Raw genomic sequence first — 15,667 nt, 5'->3', positions numbered from 1 at the left:
GGGGTTGGTTCCCTGACCGGGGATCGAACCCAGGCCGCAGCGGTGAGAGCACAGAATCCTAACCACTAGACTACCAGGGAACCAGTATAGTAGTCTATATAGTCTGTATGTTTGTGTATATATAAAATAGTGGAATGCATGGAATTCAATATAGTACAATATGCTATATATATATATATATAACTAACAACAAGTTGCGGATTATCTTAAAATTTGCGGGAATCCTCAGCAGGACCGAATGTACAGGTACGCTAGGAATAATATTTTAAAATGTTCATTCAAATTTTATAGACACATTCTTGCATTTAAGTGACATACTGTCTAGATGAATTCATTAAGGGTACCATAGAGGCTGCGGGAGTGCATCCAAAGTCTGAATTTTTTGGTGGGTCTTATATATATATATATATATATAAGTATATATATATAAATGACTGTGATTGATTATTATTTTATTGTATACACAGATATACAGATACACAATATGAACAAAATTATTGGGACCCTATACTTATCCAACCATATACAGTTCTTTTACCCAAACTGTTGCCACAAAGTTGGAAGCACATAACTGGATAGATTGTCTTTGGATTCAGTAGAGTGAAAGATATGCTTTACATGAGGTACATGACTGGAAGATCTTAGATGGCCTGCTATTGAGCTCTGATCTCAATCCTATTTCGGACCATTGGGATGAATTGAAACACCGACTGCAGCCCAGGTCTTCTCACCTACATCAGTACCTGACTTTACTAACGCCCTTGCAGATGAATGAGAACAAATCTCCACAAACACTGGCTGGTGGGAGTTTTTTTATGGACCTTGATCAATCTGTTTTCTGCTTTTGCAGGCAGAACCTGACAGTTTTTATTGTGTTTTCTATTTGTTCGCTTGTTCAAATGAAAAGCGGTGTATTAGTAAGATGTTACTGAGTTTATCATTGAGGAGGTTGAGGAAATCCAGTGCTCTTTGTTTCTAAATATGTAATCCTCATTCAAATGTTTTCTAATTGAAAAGATATTGCAATAAATTGACCACTTTTCACAACATTCCCAACAACACACACACTTTTTCTCCAGTACACATATGAGTGATTCAGATTTTCCTCCTGAGAATTCATTTGCATAGTTTTTATTCATGAATGTTCATTCATGTTCTGTGTCCTTGTTAGAGTCAAGCACATCCCTGGACCCTCACTGGGAATCAGGCTTTCACACAAACACACTCATTCACACCCAGTGTATTATTTAGTGTGGCCAGGTCACCTACACCTGTTTCTGAGAAGTGGGAGGTGTCCACAAGGGAAGAGGAGAGCATGCGAAACTAAACAGAGAGTAGGCCAGTTTCAAGAGATGGAGCACCACCATGCATTAATACATTGTGATAGATTAGACGTCCCTAAGGTAAGATGAGACCATTGCTGTTTAGTTAATTAAAGGGTTTTCATGACTGGAATATAAGTAGGTGGTGAGACAAAGAGAGAAAGAAAGATACTAAGTTTTACTTAGTGGTCAAGAAATAATCAAAATTTAAATAAGAGAATTAAATATTGTAGATCTCTCCTTGCTCTATCAACCTATCAGGCCTTTAAAGGGTTTCATCAGGTGTGGCAGGTGTATAACTGCATAATCACTAATATTTTATATATCATAACATTATTTTTATGACTATATTGTGTACCCAGATGTTCATTTTTTTGTGTGTGTTTATGTATGTGTTAAGTCTTACATCAAACATTTGATTCTTCCTGCTCATGAATGTAAATGTAACATTCCCTCTTAATGACCAAATTCCCTTATCAACTTTTTTCTTTGAGGCCCACATAGTTTTTCCTTTCTTTAATAGAGGGCTGTAACAAAAAATAACATAGGCCAGCTTGACTACCAGTATTATTGTGAAGTACTTATTATGAATTTTAAATGTATTTATTATGCCTCCTTATGCTAGATTAGTTTATTATGTTTTTGTGCACCGTACAGACCAATAAGCATTACCTTTCAAGAGATAGGGCTTATTAACAGAGCATTCTGAGTCTAACGAATAATTAGACTATGTTAATAACTAGAGGTGGACCAATAATGAATTTTACTGATAACAATAGATCATACTTGCCAATAAATGATCAATCAACCGATGAATTGCACAAACAAACAAACAAACCCCTAATTGGAGCAGGCAAAAGAAGAAGAAGAAGAATATACAGTGGAACCCAGTGATGTCGCCGGCCTAGGGGACGGCAAAAAGCGTCGAGATAACCGATGATCGAGACAAACGAAAACCAATATGGCGGCAATATATTAACGTGCTTGAAATTTCTTTATGTACATGATGTGCGTTAATAAATGAGAATGTGCATGCACGTGTTTTTGGAGGTTTTTTTACACAACAGCGTTGCCGCGGTTTGTTTGATTGGTCACGCGGATCGAGATAACCTGTAATGCGGATAAGGAGGCGGAAGCCAAAGTAAACGCAAAAAAAGTTTATTGAGAATACTCAGGAGATAATCCACCAATACTTGTAGAGAAGCAGTAATATTCAGTGGTGTGCTCCGGGAGCGCGGTCCACGAAGTTCTGTGAAAGCAGAGACAGTTCGTGTAGAGAATCCACGGATCTGCGCTATGGAAAGCGCAGCGCTGGGCAGCAACGGATAAACGTGGTGCAGACAGCGTGAACATGGAAAACAGCAGGATCGGGGTAATCCGGGGGGCCGTTGAGAGAATGCGGAGTCCGAGAAGAAGGGTACGTAGCGGGATACGTATACGCGATTACACAGACCGACATGAACTAACACATACGATCATGCACAACCAATAACGGACCGCGAGTGTGTGGAGGTGAGGGGCTTAAATAGGAGATGGGATGAGTGAGTAAATGAGAGTCAGGTGTGTGTGATCAGCATGACTGCGACGAGCTCGCCCGCACGGGAGAAGAAGCAGGGTGCTTCGGGGAATGCCGCCGCCGAAGGGGGCATGGCAGGGGGATTCCTGACATAACCGGCATTAAAAAAATCTACATAACTGATTAAAAAATGCTAAGACAAAGCGAGAATTTGGCGGTTCCACTTCAAAAACGTCGACTTAATAGGGTTGGCGAGTTAACCGAGGTCGAGATAAGTGGGTTCGACTGTAGTGCTCTCCATGCAGCATGCAGTTTTGCCTGTAAAAACAAAACAGTGATTTGCCTCTAGAGGCCACTCTCATAATAACAGCAGACTGGAAGTCGGAAAAAACTGTATGGACCTTTGTGGCTAGCTGTTAGTTACAGCAACAAACTAGCGGTGCCTTGACTTCTATTAATAAATAAGGGAAATTTAGTTTGAAAGCCAACGTTTATTATAAGATTTGAAATGAATGAAACATATATTTAGAATAAAAATTTTAAAATATGGCATTGTTTAGAGGGCCAGTCCAAGTGTGGGTGGCCATGGTTTGGGGACCCTGATACTAAAGTATCAGGCTTTACATCAGACTACACCCGATTGTATTGAATTTTTATTATATTATTTATTTATTTTACAAAAGATACAACAACTTAAAATTATTCTATCCTTGTATTTTTTTTTCAAATGATAGCAAGATTTCAAGTACACATGAATATTTCAAAAAGCAAATAAAATTGTAGTCTTATACTTTAAATAGCATACTAAAGAGTACGGCGAAAGAGACTTCAAGCAAAATAATTTACCAAAAATTCAATTCACTTGAAATATTTTACTGAAGACAGCAAAGTGTTCAAATTCCCTCTAGCATGTTTAAAAGGATATCAAAAAATGCTAATGTTCTTACACATCCTCACATATATATAAAGACTGATTCACTGAGGCGTTTTCAACAAATAATAATAATTCACAAACGAAGGAAGCATTTTCTAAGAAATGCTCTAAAAATTCATGGCATGTAAAAAGATGCTGATATTTTTCAAATCTGCATCTGCACGCATATATTAGCATTTACTTAAAATACAAAAATCTGGCATCTACAAAAAAAAGAGACTCTGTTCATAAGTACAGCAGTGTCCGAATTCTGGACCTCAAAAGACGCACAGGTCATCTAATGATTCTCATCTGAAGAGTTCAAATTTGAGTCCTGATACGCAAAAGAGTCTGAACAGGAATCTGTTTAGAAAGATACTATTGCCATCCTCTCTCCATTTTGTGCTCAGTGCCAGATAAATCACACTACAAGTGTCTTTTAGTGTTGTACAGAAAGGGACAGTAACCTTAAAGAGTATTTAGTCAACCTGGTGACTGTTTGAAAAGATTTGACAAAAGGGCACGTTATTAATAATCTACTTCCTTCTTTTTCTTCTACTATTAATAATATTTATAATAATTACTAATATAAATAATAATATTTAATGATCACGGTTCATTGTAATTTCACAGCACTGCAATTTAGATTTTTTATTTTTTATTTTTTTATAAATAGATAATATAGATCTTTTTTCTCAAACAAATGTGTGTATTGTTTTAACACAAATATTATTCAATGTCTTCATATGGATCCTGGTGCCCTGGACAGTTCTTGCATCTTTATACACTAAATCCTCTATACATCAAGCTATTCATATGATCTATTCATGACACATTTTCAGTAGGCTGAAGACATTTTACAGTACTACCTCGTCTAAAGCCAAACTGTTGGGAAACGTGTTTACACATTAATGTGAGAAATGCATTCTACATTTAATTTTCGATGCATAAATCAGTGACGTTCAGATTTGTTTAAAACTTGTGATTGCATGTCATATGATGCTTGACTTTCAATATCGCTTATATTAAAAAAAGCAATTGAGATAATTTTTCATGAGAAAAAATAGAATAAATAATACGATCATTTAAAAAACAACAATACATTAAAAAAAAAAAATATTAACAATACATAACACTAACCACTTACTTTTAATTGGAGTAATATATTCGATACTGATGTAATAAGGAATATTGGCCACTAGGCGGAGGCGTAACGTTAATATTCAAGAGTGGGCCATTTCTGATCTTCCACCTAAGATGCTACATAAAGTGCTTCAATATTGCTTGTATTAAAGTAATACAATAAAATAATAACAATAATTAATCATCACCAGACAGCAAAAGAACAACAGCAAAATCAATAATAATTAAAAAGAATGTTAATGTTACTTATTACTGCATTATTAGAAATAGTGTTGTAACTGTCGTTGTCTTCGTCATTATTTTATGTCTGTGTCGTTATTTTATTTATGTTAATGTAATGGATAATTCTGAAGATAATTAATAATAAAATAATAATTACAACAGTGGTATTACATCAGGGTAATTTTGTTTGACAGTAAAAGCATTAGAGTAATATTGTAGCAAATATATATATATATATATATATATATTTAAAAGCACTAGTCAGCAAATGTGAGCATGCCATGAGTTTTCAAATCTCATTAAGAGCTCATTAAGTTGGACAAACAGACAGATAGATAATTAGGGAGTGTTTTAATAATATCTGAAATTTGGATCGTCAGCTAGTAGATGAAGCTCGGGTCTATTTCATTTAGGTTTGTGTTTATTAAAGCTTCTGAATGAACCAGTTGGGAGTTGAGAAACTCCAAGCTTGATTTCAGATTTTTTCAGTATTCAGAGTTTTGCTTTGACTGTGCTATAATACATGCGCGGTATCTGAAAGTTGTTACAATGTGTATCCAAAAAGCATGCAAATCCCCTCCATTCTTCTGGGAAGATGTTCCACTAGATATTGGAGTTTGCTTGTGGAGAATGATGTCGGCTGAGTACTGATGTATGTGAGGTGAGGAGGCCTGGAGGTGCATTCAGCAGTCCGATTCATCCTAAAGGTGTTTAATAGGATTTATAGATCTATAACAGGCCACTCAAGAGCTTTCTGCCCAACCCAGCTGACTTTGTGCACAGGGACATTGTCATGTGGGTCTCCTATTTCAGACTCATGTCATTAAACATCCATTTGATCACCTACAATGGCAGGATGTCATTCATTTATGCACGATCTGCACGACACATTATTGCAGACGTTACTGTATTTATAGTGGTAACATTTGATTATGATGAACTGTAACATACACATGTTGTGCAGTACACATATGCCACCCAGAGCATGGAATCACTAACAGTTGTGGTACCAGTGGTAGTGATAACTCTATATTTAAATTGGATTCGTTTATCAACTAGGAATGGTGGGGTAGAGGGTCCGGCTTGTCTGTGATGCATTTATTTTTATGCCTGATTTTTTTTTAGTAACACACATCAATATAACAACGACAGGATGAACCCATGAACCCGACCGCTTGTTTTTACCGGTTCCTCTAATCGCGTTCGCATGGCAACCGAGTTTATGAGAAGCTTTAAAGAATAAGGAAGACAGCAGCAATTCGAACGTGTTCTTTTTCTTCAGTGCATTACATCGTTGAGGAAATTCCGATGAGGGAATTCTCTTTCCCTGCCACGCCGTCTACTTTCCTTCTCTCTCTCTCTCTCTCTCTCTCTCTCTCTCTCTCTCTCTCTCTCTCTCTCTCTCTTTCTCTCTCTGTTAAATAAAGCATGCTCCTGAGATACCATTGTACCTGTGTTCCTGTTTTTTTCTTCCCCTCTCTTAAGATCAGTCCGATTCATCTTAATGCTTCTGGATAAATTCAAGCTGAAGGACTATGAGGATGGATAAACAGTCTACTAAAATGGCTTAGGACTGCAGTTTGCACATGAACGCTTTTGCATTTAAGCTTCCATCACTGACCAGTACACCTCAACAGTGATGGAACTGTGATAAATAGACATTTTGGTGCCACTCAAATGACCATGAGTTCCCTTTTGAGTCTGGTTCCTCTCAAGGTTTCTTCCTCATACCCTTTTATGGAGTTTTTCCTCACTTGTCACTGGTTCACTTAATATGGATGAATTTATAGGCTTGGAAATTCCTATTTGTCCCAAGTGTACGAGAAACAATACCACTTGAGGGTCAATGATACACGTTCTACGAGTCTGAATAGGGCAAGTCGCAGCAGTCAATCGTTGTTTTTTTTCCCTTAAGTGCATTACAACACTCTTTGGGTGATGGTTTTACTTTAAACAGTGTCATTATTTTTCTAACGCTGCTTTGGGACAATATCCATTGTCAAAAATGCTCTACAATTAAAATGATAAATTGTGTGAGCACCTATCACTGATCGGCACATCTCATCGATGAATGAACCGTGATGAACGGACTATCGGTGACCCACAGATATGGATGGGTTTCCTTCTGAGTCTGGTTTCTCTCAAGGTTTCTTTCTCAGGAGGTTTTCTTTGCCACAGCTACCTCTGGCTCGCTCATTAGGGATAAACTTAAAATAATAAGAAACAAACTTATAGGGACTATGCAAATAAAAATCAATTGAACTGAATGTGTAATGAAGCTATGAAGCTGAAATGAAGCTGAATGAAATGAAGCTATGAACCTATGGGGATGGAATCAGAGTAAGTTCTTGTATGGATGAGTGGAGAAGTGGGCGTGGCGCGCGGATCTCCACCTGGTTTGAAGTTTGCATGAGTCTTGACCCTTAGGGCTTTCCATACTGACTTTCCCAACTCTTTACTCCATTGGGTACGAAGCGCCGATTTCCTGGTCCGGGGCACAATGGCCACTGCTTCAAACTGCGCGCAAATGAATCGAATAGATGGTACCGGAGGTGACAAAAGGTAAAGCAGTTTATTTGTTTATCCGAACGGTTTATTGGGAGAAAATGCAACTCTGCTGAGAGCCAGACTGATTGCGGTGCTTACAGCAGGACGCCTATAGCCCAGCTAACCGCGCTTTCCAAAGCGGAATAAACATTCAGATAGCTTTTATTCTCTTCCTGCAGGGGAAACATGACCTGCGCGGATTCGGTACATTTTGTCTGCTTGATATTGATATATTTGGTGCAAGACGTTCTTGTATGGTTTGGTTTATTGGGGCCTAGCCAAGTGTTCTAGCCAAACACTCGGGACAGCGGCATAGTCCGGAAACTGAGAGGCGGGTCGTAAACAGAAATGACTGCGCGCCATTAGTCGGAGATCAGCGATAGTGTGTGCTGATTAGTCCGCGCGGGCTGTCACTCAAACAGAGTCGGAGCGAAGAGTGGAGAGCTTAGGACAGTAGGGGATGTGGAAGTTGTGTTGTGTAGGATTTGTCTTGTCTTGTGTTGGGTTGTGTAGGAGTTGTGTTGGGTTAGTTTTGGGGTGTTGTGTAGGATTTGTGTTGGGTTGGTTTTGGGGTGTTGTGTAGGATTTGTGTTGGGTTGTTGTGTAGGATTTGTGTTGGGTTGGTTTTGGGGTGTTGTGTAGGATTTATCTTGGGTTGGTGGTTGTTGTGAATAATTTTTCTTGGGTTGGTTTTTTTTGGGTTGTTGTGTTTTGTAGGATTTGTCTTGTGTTGGGTTGTTGTGTTTTGTAGGATTTGTCTTGTGTTGGGTTGTTGTGTTTTGTAGGATTTGTCTTGTGTTGGGTTGTTGTGTTTTGTAGGATTTGTCTTGTGTTGGGTTGTTGTTTTGTAGGATTTGTCTTGTGTTGGGTTGTTGTGTTTTGTAGGATTTGTCTTGTGTTGGGTTGTTGTGTTTTGTAGGATTTGTCTTGGGTTGGGTTGTTGTGTTTTGTAGGATTTGTCTTGGGTTGGGTTGTTGTGTTTTGTAGGATTTGTCTTGGGTTGGGTTGTTGTGTTTTGTAGGATTTGTCTTGGGTTGGGTTGTTGTGTTTTGTAGGATTTGTCTTGGGTTGGGTTGGGTTGTTGGTTTTTTTGGGTTGTTGTGTAGGATTATTCTTGGGTTGTTGTGTTGTGTAGGATTTGTCTTGGGTTGTTTTTTTTGGGTTGGTGTGTAGGATTTTTCTTGTGTTGGGTTGTGTTTTGTAGGATTTGTCTTTTGTTGGGTTGATGTGTTGTGTAGGACTTGTCTTGGGTTGTTGTTGTGTAGGATTTGTCTTGTGTTGGGTTGTTGTGTTGCTAAAATTTTTATTTGTGTTTATAAAGTGTAAACACTTAACATGTTTTGATTTGGACTGTTTATTTGAGTACAGACTCAGTAGGTAGTGCATTTTATTTTTTATTTTGTTGTTAATTTATTAAACAGGTTTTATATCAAAAACTTCAAATAATTTGATAACCTTTTTTTTTTTATCAAATTAAAAAATGGAAAGTAAATGAAAAGAAGATAAAGCCAAATCAAAACAGTATTTGGTGTAAAAATCCTCTGCCTCAGTTCTTCATGGTACACTTGCACCCAGTGTTTAAAGGAACTCGGTAGGTGGGTTGTTCCAAACATCTTAAAGAAATAACCACAGATCTTCTGTGAATGTAGGCATGCCTCCTGATGCTACTGCATGATGGATAAGTATCTGTCTGTATTTCTCAGAATCGAGAACACTATTATTAATCCTGATCAAATCCCCAACCTCCACCATGCTTCACTGCTGCCTGCAGACATTCCTTGTTGTACTCCAGGCTTTTGGGGACGAACACATTCTGAAACATCAGTCTGCTTTGAAGAGACGTCGCTGATGCAGAAGAACCGCCTCGTGTCATGTTACCGGTGAATCATTCACCTGACTCGCATTCTATAAATTGATAACCAAACGCTGCTTACAACAAATACCGCCCTGATTTGAATTTCTTATGTTAATTTACTTTTTTTTTTTTTTTTCATTGTTAACTCAAATAAATTAGCACTAAACTTTGACAGCAGTTCTTTCACAACTGCTTAAACACTTCTGAACCTGATCAAATGTAGTTCATTAGCAGGTGTGGCAATCTTTCATTCCTTATCTGCTCCTGTCTCTGAAAGGAAACTAGTGCACTACGTATATTTGACTTAGTAGTGCACTTATTCTGTAATGCAGCACCACCGCTCATTTACTCAGTAGTGCACTACCATGAGTACACTAATGCTGGTCCATTTGGCAGTTCTTCCTTTACTCACTATTGTCTTTTTATTCAAGACTTCAAGACCACTTCTTTCAGGACCAAATCACGTCCATAGCCAATAGGGTCTGAGTAAAGAAAGAGTAAAATGTCCAGACCAAAACCAGTCTCTCAAATGTTTTTATTTGGTGGTGATGGTATTTCCCCTAACCAGACTCCAAATGTACTTTGGTGTTATCATTTTGTACAAATGAGCACCCAGGACACGCCTGATGCAATAAGCATGAACCATTTGTGCACCGAAGCTCCGCAGTGTAATGCGATTTGATATTATTGCATCAGGGGAACGTGCACGAGGGAAATGTATTGGCCCGAATCTCGAATACCATCCCTCGGTAGTGAACTCGCACTCATTTACTTGCTTTCGCCTTTTCCTCACTTCTCCATCGATTACACAGGCATCGCTTCATTATTCAGTGCCGCATCGCTCCCTTTAATCCGTGCACTATTTCTCGCTCTCGCACTCCGTCGTACAGTTTCGCTGAGCTCTGCGTTTTTTTTTTCCCCCTCTGCCGCAGGCGTGCCACCGATCAGCCCTCACTTTCCAGGATGACCAGTTTGTTAGGCTTCCAGCGGATAAATTACCGAGGGTTGAAATGCTTTGTGCCCACGCCCAAGTGAAAACGACCGGATGTAATAAAATAAAAACGGTATACGGTTAAAGATTTACCACAAACGTGTAGCAGGCGTGTAAATAAAACATCTCCGAGAAGTCCAGGGGAGAGCGCTTTAACAAATAAACTACAAAGCGATAAAACTGTTTCTCAAAGAAGCCCCCAAGTGCTGCTTAAAAAAAAAAAATCATTTTCAAATCTTCTTCTTTTTTCGGCTTCTCCCATTAGGGGTCGCAACAGCGGATCATCCGTCTCCATACCCCTCTGTCCTCTACATCTGCCTCTTTCAACCCAACTACCTGCATGTCTTCCCTCACCACATCCATGTACCTCCTCCCTGGTCTTCCTCTTTTTCTCCTTCCTGGCAGCGCCATCCTCAGCATCCTCCTACCGATATACCCCATGTCCCTCCTCTGAACATGTCCAAACCATTTCAATCTCACCTCCCTCACCTTGTCTCCAAAACGTCCTACATGCGCTGTCCCTCTAATAAACTCATTTCTAATCCTGTCCATCGTCGTCACTCCCAACGAAAACCTCAACATCTTCAGCTCTGCTACCTCCAGCTCCACCTCCTGTCTTTTACTCAATGCCACTGTCTCTAAACCATACAACATCGCAGTCTTATAACCACAGTCCTATAAACCTTTTGTCAAATATTATTGTTAGAAAATCAAAAATCAGTGGATTTGCTAAACTTTGTACCACCCCCATATAATTTATGCAAATAGCATTTTTAGAAAAGGATTGTTGCAGTTTATAATTATTGTGTAATAAAAACCCAGGAAGAAATTCGTCTCGTATTTGCACGACTAACTCTAATAACGAACTTCGCAGGATCGATGGACTGCCATACCGTGGAAGCGCTTTCACGGCAACTTGTGAAACAATTTAGTTCGTTCAAGCTAAGAAAGTCTAAGTTTGAGATCGAAATGATTCTGTATTGGAGGAAAGAAGAATGAATAGAAGATGAATATGTGCATTAGTTTCTTCAGACAGCGCTGTCTTTTAATAAACCGGATGGATCAATTTGCCACAAAAAAAAAAAAGGCATCATCGAGCCTCCATGTGTGCTAACTGCTAGACAGACACATCTGGAGGGGCAATTCTTCAGCAACAGCAACATATAGGATATATACAGTACACACCAAAAGTTTGGACACACCTTCTCATTCAAAGAGTTTTCTTTATTTTCATGACTTTGAAAATTGTAGATTCACACTGAAGGCATCAAAACTATGAATTAACACGTGGAATTATATATGGAATTATATACATAACAAAAAAGTGTAAAACTACTGAAAAATGTCATATTCTAGGTTCTTCAAAGTAGCCAACTTTTGCTTTGATTACTGCTTTGCACACTCTTGGCATTCTCTTGATGAGCTTCAAGAGGTAGTCACCTGAAATGGTCTTCCAACAGTCTTGAAGGAGTTCCCCGAGAGATGCTTGGCACTTGTTGGCCCTTTTGCCTTCACTCTGCGGTCCAGCTCACCCCTAAACCATCTCGATTGGGTTTTCAGGTCCGGTGACTGTGGAGGCCAGGTCATCACCCCATCAGCACCCCATCACTCTCCTTCTTGGTCAAATAGCCCTTGATGCCTTCAGTGTGACTCTACAATTTTCATAGTCATAAAAATAAAGAAAACTCTTTGAATGAGAAGGTGTGTCCAAACTTCTGGTCTGTACTGTAAATATATATATATATACAATGTGTTTATTTTTTTGTGTTTGTATTTATAATTTCTCATAAACCAGCTTTGTTCTACTTGTGTAATAACAAATAAAAAAAATATTCTATTGCAACACATTTTATGGACAAACCCTGACCTTAACATTCGTATGTGCTTTTTGAACATTTCCCATTTAGTCCCAATTTACCGTTATGATAACTTTCACTCTTCTGCCAAGATGCTTCACTAAATTTTTGGAGGTTTGTGCTCATTCATACGGTGGCCAAGAAGTGCAGGAACAAATGAACAATCCAAAAACACGACGACAATTCAGACAAACTGAAAAGAAAAGGCATAGTTTGTGAATAAAACACTTACCGATCATTGAACATGACACGTGTCATTCAAGATATACAGGAAGTACAACAGTCTTTAAAAAAAAAAATTATTAAGAAATTAGCCATATACAAACAACGTGGCGATAACAAGTACAGTTTACATTTCAATACACAGAACAGGTGCATGAAAATACACATATATACATATATTTTGGAGAAAGAGGAAAAAAATAGATAAATAACATTTATAATAATAATAATAATAATAATAATAATAAAATGTAATAAAAAAGGATAAAAAATAAACAGCGCTATGGTTTATTCTGTAAATCATATTTTTCTATAAAAGACAAAAGATTTATTGCATTTTTTCTCAATTGAATTTAATCACTTTTAGGGCTTTTGTGAAAGAAAGAAATTAATCATAATATGCAAAAAACGTTGGTTTCACTTTCAAGTATTTCGATTTGTGTATATAAAATTTTCCCGTCAGAAGTACATTATTAACAAGGAAGTCGTCTTTGTTATTGTTCATTACAAGTCCAAAGGTAACGTCCTTCACAGAGAAATTTCTTAGATGGGAAACCTTTGGGTAAATCCAGTTATGGATATCAGACCATAAAGCGTCTGAAGTAACAGTCTGCAGCAGGAGAAAGATGGAATGTATTTGTTAAAGTGTACAAACTAAATCTTTATGTCGATATACTGCAGCATCTCCAACATCACTGCATATGAATGTCCTTCCTCAAAGTAGCTTCAAATGCATTCCAGTTTCTCCCTGCTTGCTTCTGTTTACTTCAGTTATTTTCTTATATTTAAAGGTGCACTAATCGAAAAAAATAAATAAATAGTTTAAAGTAAACGGAGAACTTTACACATGTACAAGAAACAAAGTTATTAGATTTCATACTTCCTGTATATTTTGAATGGCAGGTGTCTCGTCCAATGATCGCTAAGTGTGTTTTCTGATTTGTTAATGTGTTTTGCACTTCTCGGCCACCGTATATTCAGCTATAAGGGCGTTAGTAAAGGTGTTTATGCTCCACAGGTGGGTTGTGAGATGGAGGAGAAGGAATAATTCCGGAGTGAGATGGATGAAGTGGTGGAGAGAGAACGCAGGAAAGAAAGAAGTGATTGGGCATGTAGGTGAAGGGAACAGAGGTGATGAGGAGGTGATGGGTAGGTATCGATTTAAGGAGAGGAATGTGGAAGGGCAGATCGTGGTAGATTTTGCTAAAAGGATGGAAATGCAATGGTTGTTTTAAAAATAAAGGAGGATCATAGGGTGACGTATAAGAGTGAAGGAAGGTGCACACAGGTGGACTATGTGCTATGTAGGAGATGCAACCTGAAGGAGATTGGAGACTGTAAGGTGTTGGCGGGGGACAGTGTAGCTAGACAGCATCGGATATTGGTCTGTAGGATGGTTTGGAGGCGAAGAAGAAGAGGAGAGTGAGGACTGAAAGAAGAATAAGATGGTGGAAAATGAAGGAGGAAGACTGTAGTGTTAGGTTCAGGGAAGAGGTCAGACAGGAGCTCGGTGGTGGTGAAGAGGTGCTGGATGATTGGGCAACTACTGCAAAAGTGATAAGGGAGACTGCTAGAAAGTTACTTGGTGTGACATCTAGAAAGAGAAAGGAAGACAGAGACATGGTGGTGGAATGAGGAAGTGCAGGAGAGCATAAGGAGAAAGAGGTTGTGGAAACAGAATTGGGATCGACAGAGAGATGATCTAGTGTAGCCTGTGGTGATGAACACGGCTGATGCAGACAGTCAGCTGTAACTGCAAAACATGCTGTGAGTGAGTAGAAGCTTTGATGAATCATGATTCGGCTTTATAGGAACCTGGTCTGTTAAAGTCCAACCTCATTTCCAGTACAAGGTGCAATATTTTTATAAAGTTTTCCTGGTCGTGTGCTTTCTATGAAGAATGCTAAATCTTAGACGGAAGAGGTGGAAGGAACGATGCGTTGTTACTTACACACACCCTTGAGCAAAATGTAGGTTTGTGCGCATCGAGACTGGCAGTGCAATAAGGGCTTTTGTGTAATAGTACTAGTCCAGGCTTGTAATGCATTTTCTCACACACACGTGCACACACACTGACACCGCTGAGTAGTTCAGTGCAGGGTCAGTGTCAGCCGTGAAGTGGAATGAGGAAAAAGATGAGCAGGATCACTTCCTCCCTGTGTGTGTGTGTGTGTGTGTGTGTGTGTGTGTGTGTGTGTGTGTGTGTGTGTGTGTGTGTGTGTTAGTGTTAGAGTCTTTGTGCTGAACACAAGGACAGGCTGGATAGTTGTACACACTCATTTTGTCAAACTCACTCACTCCACCAGAAAGCACTTCATCCCAGTGAAGGTGAAGGTTTTTTTTTTCCCAGGAACACTGGGCATGAGGCAGGAATACAGAGTAGGGGGGGGGGGCAGGTCATCAAGGGACTTAACACACACACACACACACACACACACACACACACACACACACACACACACACACACACACCCCCACGTTTAGTCCTCCTTTCTGGTAGGGTCATAAACTCACCAAAGACTCTCCACTCTTATGAAAAGGCTGTCCAATAGGTTTTGGAGCATGGCTGTGAAGATCTGTTTGTTTAGCTGCAGAGGTGTTTGTGTGCTCAGGTATTGATGTTGGTTGAGGATGTCTGGAGCGTAGTTTGGGATGTCTGGATAGAGCGTAGTTTGGGATGTCTGGATAGACCATAGTTTGGGACGTCTGGATAGAGCGTAGTCTGGGATGTCTGGATAGAGCGTAGTCTGGGATGTCTGGATAGAGCCTAGTCTGGGATGTCTGAAGTGTAGTTTGGGATGTCTGGATAGAGCGTAGTTTGGGATGTCTGGATAGAGCGTAGTTTGGGATGTCTGGATAGAGCGTAGTTTGGGATGTCTTTAATAGAGCGTAGTTTGCGATGTCTGGATAGAGCGTAGTTTGCGATGTCTGGATAGAGCGTAGTTTGCGATGTCTGGATAGAGCGTAATTTGGGATGTCTGGATAGAGCGTAGTCTGGGTTGTCTGAAGTGTAGTTTGGGATGTCTGGAGCGTAGTTTGGAAAGTCTGGATAGAGCCTAGTCTGGGATGTCTGGTGTAGT

The 15,667-nt window shown here is 39.2% G+C and overlaps 1 protein-coding gene across 1 annotated transcript in view; it reads left to right on the top strand.

Annotated features, from left to right (window-relative positions):
• The first annotated feature begins 7,534 nt into the window (after positions 1 to 7,534).
• Positions 7,535 to 15,667, top strand: part of usp6nl (USP6 N-terminal like) — an 89,360-nt gene continuing 81,227 nt past the window's right edge. Inside the window, exon 1 of the mRNA XM_083528395.1 lies at positions 7,535 to 7,678. The gene's annotated coding sequence lies outside the window, so the exon portion shown is untranslated. The remainder of the gene's footprint in view (positions 7,679 to 15,667) is intronic.

The sequence above is a fragment of the Silurus aristotelis genome (assembly GCF_946808225.1).
Source record: "Silurus aristotelis genome assembly, chromosome: 24".
In the NCBI taxonomy this organism is placed as follows: Eukaryota; Metazoa; Chordata; class Actinopteri; order Siluriformes; family Siluridae; genus Silurus; species Silurus aristotelis.
Note: the sequence above shows the minus strand (reverse complement) of the source record. Positions and strands in the feature narration are given on the sequence as shown.